Consider the following 11,873-nt stretch of genomic DNA (forward strand, 5'->3'; position numbering starts at 1 on the left):
TACTAAAGAATATACATATAAAATAACAGATAATTTTTCTTTTGGGGACATGAAAGGCAATTCCTCGCATAGAAACGTGAGGCTCTCTCTAAGAGTGAGAGGAAGGTTGTAGGTGCCACCAGAAGGTACTTAATTTTACTGAGATCAATATAGATGATGTTTATTTTTCCATCTGGAACAGTCCATGTGGAATTTGGGTTGGTAATTGAGAGCAGAATAAATAAACAACCTAAATAAAATACTAAATTATGACTAAACCAGTAAAGTGAATAATATGGGAATTAAATGGCCTTGTAAAGGAAAATAATCTATTTAGGTAATTATTAGCAGTAGAGGACAGTAATGGCTGCTAGACTGTTGGATGAAGTTTGAACACTTCGGCCTGACTGTCTGATGTGCGTTTGGGAAAACCAGCTTTGTTGATGTTTGTTGATGGTTCAGCTTCTTGCACCCCTGGTTTGGTGTTTCTTCACCTCATTAAACTCTTGTTTCTGGTTCTTTGATTTTGCTTTGCCTTGGAAACATTGTTTTTGAAATCGGATGGAAAGCTTATTTTCTTCTTCCGCACATATCTTCTTCCACACATATCATGTCATGACATTCAATTGTTATCTCGGTTACCGTGGTGAGACCGTTCTCGTCACGGTTTCCAAAGGGTAGCGTAAATGGGGGCTATTGTCTCTAACTTTTTTCTTCCAGCTGTCTGCATGGCATCAGTATTACAACGGTTATTACAATAGTCCGCTTCAGGTGGTTTCATTTTTACACTTCAGTTTTTTTTACCTGTGGTACTAACAAAGACCTATTGTTCGGCGAGTCCATGCAAATTGAGATCCGCAGAACAGGGCATCCTAACCAAGCTTAAAACATGGAACTTCTTCCTAATGTCCTACTGAGGAGGTCCTTGTGATGATGGCCATTACATTTTAAACAATGAGAAGTAGTAGCAGTATTTTTAGTTTAACCATTTTAATGAGTTTCCTCATGCTGAATGATTTGGAATCTGTACCAGAGGAAAGCAAACAGAACGTAAAAATATTCCTCTTGCAATATCCCTTTATTTTAACGTAAAGGACTATGACCTTGAATAAACTGTCTTGATGTTTTCCACTAGGAGCAGAGCTCAAAGGCTGCAGCGTCTCAATCTTTACTTTATGCTACATTTTTCATCTTAGAGGAAAAGGGAACTGAGTTACTCAGCAGCCACAACACCAGGCTGATGGTTTTTATACCACAGTGTAGACTGCTGACATAAAGATTACAGTTCACTGATAGTTTTTGTGTGGCAAAAGCAATTCATCAGGTGTAAAAAATAAAATAAAATAAATACATTTCCAGATTCTTTCATTTTGAGACACTTTGGTGAAGTAAAATTTAACTAAACATTGACTGGGTTTGTTGCTACTCAGGCCTTTTATTTTTTCTAGATTTTGTGAAATTTTGAAACACCAAAAAAGATATTGTGTCACACTCCAGGTTCTATCCGGGTGCAGGCCAGGTTTTCTCTCTCTCTCCTCAGCAGGGATGGACGGGCAGGTGCACTACATCTGAACTGATCACCACCCTTCTTAAGGAGCTGGAACCAGGAGGAGGGCGTCAGTTCGTTAACACCACAGCGTTGGTAACAGACCAAACTCAAACCTCGTCCTAGTGATTGTTAAACCCTTGTCTAAATCCAGTTCTGATCCTTTTCCTGCAGAACCCTTGTTTCTGACCCCTGAACCCAGCCGTGAACCATAAACCTTGGACCCTCCGCCTGAAAACAACCAGGAACCCGAAAAGGATCTTGGGTTATCCACCGCTCAGCCCACCTACCTGCGATCACCTGCCTGTCCACCCTCAAACCTCCAACCAGGGAGAGAGTACTGATCAGCACTCGGACCACCTGGGACACTTTGCCCCAAGACTGGACCACAGCCTCTCTACAAAGCCCAGAAGAACCTGACCAGACCATACAGCTTCCAGTTCACGTCCACTATCTTGTTTTTCAATAAAACCTCTTAAACCTTCTCCTGCCTCTGTAGTTGCTCTCGTCCAGAGTCACCTTCAAGTATGACATATTGATAACATTCTCTTGCACTGTAGCCCCCTTTTGAAGGAGTCCAGCTGTTCACGAAAAGTCTATCATGACATGAAACCCTACCATTTTTTATTTTTATCTCATGTAGCTTGGGTACAGTCAATAGCAGGCAAACTTGTGCAAGACCAGTAGTCTTACTGGTTTAACTGGTTGCACTTGGGTCAACTCTCAGATGACAGATAATCCTATATCGTGTGAGAGAAAAGCCTTTTGTCTAACCTAATCCTACAAGCTGATAACTTAAGCAGAGAAGCAACTGAGCTCTGAGGAATGTAAACATTTGACAATAACAGTTTCAAGATGCCAAAGAATTAACAGTTTCAAAAACTACAGGTTTTATGTTACTGGCGATCAGGGGTACAAAATAAACAAAATACAATGTAGCTTACAAAATACACACACAGAAATGTTCCTTTAATAAAGACCAAACTATGGGCTAAAATTCAGAAACAGTTCTGGCATTGTAAGCTGCAAGATTAGCCTGAGAACTGAAGGAGGAAGCCACTAACCCACAGTAGATCAATACGACCAACGGTCTGGTAATCCTACTAGATTTGAAAAAGGAAAACAGTAATTCAAGTCCTGTTAAAGTTCTGATCAAATAATCATTAATGGAAAGATAAATGGGTTCTATCTAAGGAAATGAAAAAAATACAGCATGTTCTTGTTTTAATTCTTGAAATGTGACAGCAAGTGTCCCTAGTCTCCTGGGTCTAACAAACTGCTAAAAGCAAAGACGCCAACAGATAAAGAACTGTAAAGAAAGTTTAAAACTATTATTTATAGAAAGTGGATTTTTCTCCCACCTAAATTATTTTAAAGGTTTGATTTACTAAATTTATCAGTGTCAGACTATACAACTGTAATAAAAAAATTATTTTATTATTTTTAAACAACCTTAGAATTGTGTATTAAGCATTATTTTAAAAATGTATCAATTAATAAAATGTTTTATTATAACTATGCCACAGCTACTCATTCCAGCAACCATAATATAAAATAATATAATATAAAACCATTATAGTCTCTGCAGCCGGTTTAACCTCTTTTAGATCAAGACATCTCTATTACGTGACCTGAGAGCAACAAAGCACACAATGCATGTTTAAATAAGGCAAGAAAAAGGACACACCCTGTAAATCCTGTTCCTTCTGCCTTTATTAAAAAGAGGAGTCTATTTACCCCCAAAGGAAAAAACAAAACCTTTTAAAAGGGATAGCGTATAAGAAATATTATGAATGTAGATAAATAAACTCAGCATTGCTTCAAATGACCTTGTAAGATGTTTGACTTTGTGAAGTTTAGAAGTCTAAACATCCCTTAAAAACTGCATGAAAGTTTGAGGGTCTAACTGCATAAATGTTAATTTAATTAAGCAGAATGATTCATTTTGACAGTGAATAGGTTTATTTTTTGTTTTTTTAGGCCAAGCTTATAACTTTCACTAAGCTTTAGTAAGCTGTATACATTGTAAAAGCATTTAAATCTATTTTACATAATCTTTATAACTCGTACAACTCCTATTAGTAGTTCAGAAGCATTTTTATGAATATGACCAAAAAAAATAAAAAGAAGTGGGGGAAAAAAAGACAAACATTATCATCAGACTTCCTGCTTTGTTTCATTCCTTTCTGCATGTGGATGGTGTGGCAACAGCTGTCTTTTCACAAACAGTTGCAAAACATAGACAGGTTACCCCTGTTTGTTACTTAATCAGTTTCCCAACAGTGACAGCAACGGGAGGAAAATGTGTCATCTCTTCTTTCAAATAAGAATCAGAATGACAGCTTCACAGAGAAGCCGAGAATTTGATGTTTCTTAAACTTGTTTTAAAAGACATATGAGTAAACCACAATTTTACTTTACTAATTCTTATTCTACTAGGTTTAGGAGTATTGGTAAAAGATTAGGAGACAAGGTTTAGTAGCAAACATTAATTAAAGCAGCACGACAAAGAGTTTTTCAGAAGTTGCTCCATCTGGCAACAAGTTAAAATGACATACATTTTTGCCATAATTACTCTGTCATATTATCTTACCTTTTCATCAAAAACCATACCAACTGTCGGTCCTGTTTCATTCCTAGGGTAGATCTAAGCTTCTTTTGTTCGTTAAAACCCACACAGTATTTACTCCCATCTCGTCTCCAACCACAACCTTACTTGGCTCTTTTCGTCACTCTAGACAACAGTTATTGTCTTACTCTTGCATGGTGTGTGTGATGGAGTTTACAGTGTGCTTATGGCTGGTCTTTTATGACCAATCTGCAGAATTAACTCTAAGATATTTAACTATGACATACACTCTGCTTATTTTTTCTCCTTATATCTGAGTGTGACTGATCAAAACCTTACATAGCGAAAATGTAACATAATGGTGTTTAATAATTTTATGTTTGGGATGTTTACACACTGTAATGTTTACACTCCTAGATAATGTGAAGATATTTCTATAAACTCTGTCCAGTCAGCAAGGTTATTGAGCTGCAGTCTATATTTTAGCTTTAGTATCAGGGTTTTTTTTTTGTCTTTTCAGCAGCTTTTATCAGCTAAAGCAAACCTGCATCAAACACTGAGTTTGTGTCCTAAACGCTGAACTAATTACAAGCACATCTGCAGCCGCCATGGTAACATTTGTTTGTTATACTTTGATCTTTAAGTGCAGTGGTCCTGAATATGCAGCTCAGAGGTGCTAGTGTGGTGTAATCTCTCGTAAGCAGTTTCTCTCTTCCTTTGGTCCATCAGAGCTAAAGTTGAAACAGAGAATTGAGCTTCTTCTCTACCAGGCTTGCCACTTAACTTATATTTTGCTTGTAATAATAATGGAAAAGATCTTGTGGAAACGTTATGGTTTAGCAGGGTGTCTGGTTTGGGAATTTTCCTCTTGGCTTTTTTCATACATTTAACATGCACTGAAAATTGTTACAGTCGCACTATTGCAGTCTATGCTCTGGGTTATTGTGGTTTAGAAAGAGCTGAGACAAAATACAAAACCAGTTTCTGCTTATTCTAACACTAAGCTGCTGTCATAACCATGAATCAGGACCATAAGATCAATATTCAGACTGAAATGTGTTTCCTCTATGATGACTGCTACATTTGTTGGAAGCAAAGAATGTGTTTTTTAAATGAAAATTTGGGGGAAAAAAATCAAACTAGAATTTAAACTTTGAAAAATCTTCTTAATGAAAAATAGATTTATTTAGTGTACCTTTGATTTTTTTTATTCTTTTACCTTTTTCAAATTATATTTTTTTAAACTTTAGTTTTTAGAATTATTAAAGAATAAAACATTTTTTTTCTAGTTGCATTTTACGGATCAAATTCTTTTCACTTCTGGGCGCAGGCTTTTCGATGAGTTGAGGTGCAGAGTTGCATTTCTAATGGTCAGCATGGAGGTTAAATACAATATCTTTTATCGGCCAAAAATCTTATTTAAAACATTTAAAAAAGTTAGAAAAAAAAGTTGACAAAGCTCTGTTGAGTAGGACAAGATCTTATCTTATCCCAATAGATACCTAAGGCACCGATGAGACACTGTGGCCATCAAGTGGGTGATGGCATCCCTTGGGTTCTCAAGTGGGCGTCCTCCTTCTTGGGTGTTTCGCTGATAAGCAAACAACGCCTCCAGAGGCTTCAGCAGTGAATCCCATTGTCTCAAGTTCACTCCCATCAACCATTACACACTGGAGCCCCAGGCCAGGTCCTTCCTCCTGGTCCACAGCCACTGGCTCCCCTTTTCAGCGGCCTTGGAGAGGTCCTTGATTGCCTGTCTGTGGGCCTTCCCTCGCACCCCCATCTCCCTGAGCAGCCTTGATGTTGACGGGGCTATAAATCCCCTGCAGCCTACTTCCACCGGGCATACCTTCACGTCCCATCCTTGTTGTTGGGCGTCTGCTGCAAGATTGGTGTATCTCAGCTTCTACAGCTCAAAGGCTTCCTCTACGGCACCTTCCCAGGGTACCGTGAGCTCAATGATGTACACCAGCTTGAGTGAGGAAGACCACAAGACGCAAGCTGATGGATGCAATTTCCAGTGGAAAGCACAGCTTTTTGTCCAGGTCTGCCAGCATTTTCCAGTACTGTGCGCTGCCCAGCTGCCCAATGTCAGCCCTACCAGTGATGGTGAAGGTGGCTTTACCCTCTCGAACAAAAAATGTTGGCTGCTGGTGGGATGGAGGAGGGGGAGCGCATTTGCACTCATTCTCTGGAATTCCAGCACTGCTGCAAGACTTCTGAACACCTGGTTGTGTCGCCAGGTGTAGCGACCTTGGGTAAGGCTGGTCTTGCATCCCACTAAAATGTGCTTTAGTGTTGCTGGACTTCGGCACAAGGAGCACGTGGGGTCGTTGCCATACCATTGGCTTAGGTTTGCAGGTGACGGTAAAACATCATAAGCAGCTCCGATGGTAAAGCTTGTCCTGAATGCCTCCATTTCCCATAGATCTTGCCAGGAGAGCTTTCTTTTCTCAACTCCTTCCCATGCCATCCATTGCTCTTGCTATGCCTGTGCCACGGATTGCGTGCACCTTGCTGCTTCCTCTTCCCGCCGTACATCTTGGACAACCAGCTTGCGCTTCTGAGCTGGATTGGCATTGTTCCAAGTTGGTCTGCTAGGCCAAGGCCACTCCTCCCCTCCTGAACATGTCCCACGATGTTGCGGTGTCGGAGTGCTGCCTTTGCCTGCTCTGTAGCAGCTAGCGGGGTCCACTTCCTCCCAGTGTGGGTGCTTGGAACACAAGTGGGTCATTGGAGTCTTGGAGCATAGTCTCCAAGCTGACCTTGGCACACTTGTACTCCACTTGTAAATTGAAAAACTAAAATATGAAAAGATAAAGGAAAATATACAGTTAAAAATAGAGAGAGGTTAATCTAAAAAAAAAACTTTTAATTAAGAACTTTTCAAAGTTTCATTTCTGGATTGCATTTTTTATTCTACTTTCATTAACAAAATTTACTTTGCTTCAAACAGTAATGCAAAAAAAACAATAATCAGATGAGAAACTCTGCAGGCACCAAATATGACGGGAAGAAGACCACAGCGTGGATTCAGATTCCAACAGGAATCAGTGGGAGTGGGACTTTTGGAGGATCTTCTCCCCTGTATAAAGGTGTGTTCACTGAGGGTGTTTTCCCAAACCCTGCTAGTTGACACAGAAACCGAGAGGAGAAACAATGATCAACGTCGCAAACAGTTTGGTAGCAATTTATTTTTATGCTTTGTTTAACAATTAACAATTAAACAATTTAATTTCTTTAATCATCGATGTAACTTTGAGTTCAGGTAGGATAGAAATGCTGGTTGCCTGTTCTACAACTCCAGACTTTCTTTCACATGGGACGCAGGACTGTTTGTCTCTTTTTCCTTAAAACTGACAATATAAATATGATAACAGTGAGAGCTGGTAATCATTTTAGAATAAGTTGGGCTGGGTTTTATCAAGAACCTCATAATCTCTTATCTTCAAAGAGTACATGTCAGACTAAATAATACTACTACAGCGATGGTTTTAAGGTGTTGCTTTATTGTATATCTCGTACCATGTCCTTGGGTTGTGCTGTTCTTTTTACATCTCGTTGCAGGTGATGAAGCAGACTGAAAATGTTTTGTCATTATCTCCTTTCTATCTCCTCTTTCTTTCATCTTTTCTCTTTTTTTTCTTTTTCTTCTTCTGTTTTTCCTCTTCTGTTCCATTTACACTGCAGTGTCCATATAAACTGTAAAATCCCCTGCATAATTATAATAAAGCAATTTATATGCATGAAACAAGTGGAGCAATATGGCAATTGCCGTACTGCTTCACTTGTGAAAGTAAAATCTGTTGGGCTCTTTTTGGCATCAAGACAATTATTCTCATTGCCATATTAGCAGACAGGACGCTGTAAAAAAAAAAAAAAAAAAAAAAAGAACCTCATAATTCCCACTTTGAGTCACATTTCAATTTAGTATTGATTTGATAGTTATTTAAATAGTCTGATATGATGGCATAACAAGTAAATGTACATAATCATCTTTTTAAGGAGCCTGTTGATACATTTTAGATATGTAGGTATTTATTTATTATGTTGGTTACATGAACAGCCATCTTTCGTACATTACAGAAGTGCCAACAAATGTATTTTTGAAGTGATTAAATATCAACATGGAGTACATGAGTTAAAACACAAAACTAGAGTAATGAAATTTAACTTGAACCAGACAGAACAGAAGGGAGCCTTCTGCATTGTTCAGTCTACCAGTAGTTTCTGGAAAAACTGACTCTTTTGTGTTTTCTCTTATTACTCTCCAGTACCTTCACTACAGCTGGTTTTGGTTCACCTTTTGTGCCAGTCAAAAATGTTTGAATTTTTCGCTGCATTTTCTCTCAGTTTATTAGTCGTCACGTTTACCACTGTTCTTCCTCTTAAGGACTAATGATGACTTACTTTATGTTGTTCATAGTGTGATTGACAGGCTGCTGGTAACATGTATTCAAAAGAATAGGCTGGACTGGATTCCAGTTTGGTTTACTTGGGTACATAGAGTTTAGGAGCAGCCTAAACTTAAGTTTAAACTACTAGAATGACAGTAAATGTCTGGTTAGGTACCATGAATGGGGACTATTTAGAGCTTTAAAAAGCTCAAAAATGCACAGCTGTCTTATTGGTTATGGTTATTGTTAGAAATATTTTATTTATAATCCGTTTGTGTTTAATGGGTTGTGTTCTAATGAACTATTATGATGTATAATGTGTGATTCATCTTTTATTAACTCTTGCTTAAGCTTGTTCCAGATAAAGGTCATGCAACAGACGGGTTGTAAAAGAGACCTGAACAGCCTCTATCACATGTTTCTTCTAAACATGTGTTCTTGGAACAATTCAATTGCAAAACAACCACATGCTTTGTTTTAACATATGTGCTGAGGTTTAAAGTAAGATCCTTTTGTGTCCCCTTTTCCCTTTAGTTAAACCTCAGCTGATGTAATTAGGGACATCCCCTTTTCTTCAATAAATGGCGAGCAGAAAGCTGAAGACTGCAGATTGGGTTGGAGATTTGTAAACTCTGAAGTCTCCTTCCTATTCTCCTCGCGAGAAACTAAATTAATTGTCTCTGTGCTTTCTTTTGTTTCCCTGTATGTATGTATGATGTTTTAGGTGCTTAGACCTGACAATAATATCTGTGTTACGGTTCCATGACAGCTGTTTAGAACAGTTGCTATATACAAAGATTAAACAAAAATTGTTAATTAAGATGTTGTTAAATTGTTATGATGATCTTGAATCCTTTAAGGAAAGAATGTTTTCTTTCCACACAAGATTGCAAAATACATTACCCTTAAATTTTGCATGATATATGCTGAATGTATACCCCTATTCTTGCCCTATCACTGCTGGAGTAACGCACTGATTCTCAGAGCCCCTACCTACCAATGACAGGCAATGGTGGACGCAGATGGATTTCTAATTTCCAAAGCTTATAAATTACCTGAAGAAAGCTTTAAATTCCTTCCTAAAATGCCAACCCTTTCTCAATATAATAGCATTGGTGATGCTGAAGTAAATAACTTAACAAAACACAATGCTTCTTCAATCCCAGATGGTTATCCTATTAACCACATGGTTAAAAATGTTCTGGGAAGCATTTTGCTTCACAGGATGAATTCCAGACCATCCTTAAGGATGCAGGAGACAGGCTGGTCTTTAAACATTAAAGACAGATTTTTATGTGGCAGTCTCTCTGACCTAAATGTGATGTGTTGCTCAAAGGAGGGAGGAAGCACCTTAGGCAGAAAAAGCTATCAAGGAATACATGATTGCTCTTAATAGAATAGAAATCTCTTTATTGCAAAACATATTTATGGGTAAAAATTAATATTGTGTAAAAGTAAATCATCTGCACGTTTCTATTAATGCACAGATTACCTTCTTACAGGATCTTTCAGAGCAGCCTGAGAACAAGAATGTGGTTTTCTATAAGGTGGAGGTGGATGACGCTGGTGTAAGATTCCTTTGTTTTTGTTCATTTCTACCACAACAATTTATTTATTTATTACAATCTGATGCCATCCACCTATGGCATAAGAAAGATTTGGGTTGTCATAAAATGGTGTTTAGTTAAAAGGCTGTCAATTGTCAGCGGATTGCATCAGATCTTCACAGCAGTGCTCCTCCCCCATATTATGAAAATGTATTAACATTGGAGAGGAACTACCTATTTGACTAGATATCTGACTCAACAGGATGGAAGCTTAGTCGACAGGAGCAAATGCTAGAAAAAGAGTAATCTGAATCGGCTATACTGGCAAAGAGTTTGTGCACAAACATGGAGTGTGACTGAATTTAAATGTTTACATTATATGGAGTAAGTATCTATAAACAAACTTATAATACATATATGAAAACGTCTGGAAAAAAAAAATAAAAGTACTGCATGTGAAATTAATGGTAGCAATATTTGCAAATGCTGGGGGGAATAGAAATTGGCAGAGAATGGCAAAAAGGAAGGGCGTCTTCCAGCGGCACAAGTAGGATAACTGGTACTGAGGTTTGCCTAAGTCAATCTGACTGCAAATCTGAATTAATTAATAATGATTTCATGTATTTAAAAGGTAGAGATGGAGCCTCTGAACAAATGATGATTAACTTGCTGACACTAGGGCATTTTATTCCAAAATACAGATTTTCTCTTTTGTTCTTTGTTCTCGGGAAGTGGCCTTCCAATGCAGCATTACATGCTTGCCTACAAGAGCAAGATGGTAAGAACAAACACATATTGATAAACACTTAGATTTGATTTTCCATTTCAGAGATTATTCATTCTTTCCACTGGAGAAATGTATTTCTATTAACAGTGTATTAACACTTTTGCAGATCAATTCCATTGTCTATAACTTAGTGCAAAGGGTGCCTCAAAAAAATTAGAAGGAACATTAAAAATATTGCTGATTCCTTTCAATAACTGGGAGGTTGAATGTTTAACTACAATTAAGCAAGACAATGATATATGGAAGATTGCCCCTAATGTGGTAAAATAATTACCATCATGGCTCTGTCAAGCTGCTGCCTACCTTTGTGAGGCAGCAAAAAGACTAATACAAAGTGAATCCAGTAGAACTTTTTAATGGTCTACCTGCAATGGGTGACATGGTTGAATAAACTTTTGGCTCTCAAAATGGTATCGGTGCCCTATTTGTTGGTACTCGCCGATACCAATACCGCTGTTTTAGTGCTGGAATGGGGGCCCCACCCAATACTGGTAACGGTATCACACTTATTTTTTATGGCGCGTCTCCGTGGAAGTGGGGATGCCAATATGGCGACTGGTGGCTTCACTTTTTTCAAGCCATCAGCAATCCAGTGAATACGTAGAGATCACTGGATTCATCATGGTAATGGGCTCCTCTACTTAATGAACGGCTGGCAGCTCTTTTATTTTCTGCCTTTCATTACTGGATCAATTGATTAATCCAAGAATAACTGGCCATGATGACTGAGGTCAGGCACACCTGGATTAATCAGTTCATCCAGTATAAAAAGATGGGAAACAAAAGAGCCACCTTAAATTCAGGAAGAAGTGGATTTGTGTATAGAGCCCATTGTTCCCAGTGTCCTAGTGTTCACTTCCCACAGGTACATGTTGCTTAGCTAGCTGAGGACTGAATGACACCGACTATCACAATGGAGCATCTACAATTTTCCTGTCATTTTCCCCCCACTAATTTTTCATTTAAATAAAGAAAAAAAAAAGCCCCAAAAAGTTTCATACATGGATTACTTTATTCACTTCAGTGAAAATATACAGAAGGGTTGAGA

At 38.2% G+C, this 11,873-nt stretch overlaps 1 long non-coding RNA gene across 1 annotated transcript in view; it reads right to left on the minus strand.

The window, feature by feature from the left end:
• LOC107085225 overlaps positions 1–4,192 on the minus strand; it is an 8,313-nt gene extending 4,121 nt beyond the window's left edge. Inside the window, exon 1 of the long non-coding RNA XR_001481254.1 lies at positions 4,119–4,192. This is a non-coding gene — a long non-coding RNA (uncharacterized LOC107085225). The remainder of the gene's footprint in view (positions 1–4,118) is intronic.
• Between the last annotated feature and the right edge of the window lie 7,681 nt (positions 4,193–11,873).

Source organism: Cyprinodon variegatus, unplaced genomic scaffold (assembly GCF_000732505.1).
Source record: "Cyprinodon variegatus isolate N-32 unplaced genomic scaffold, C_variegatus-1.0 Scaffold119, whole genome shotgun sequence".
Lineage (NCBI taxonomy): Eukaryota > Metazoa > Chordata > Actinopteri > Cyprinodontiformes > Cyprinodontidae > Cyprinodon > Cyprinodon variegatus.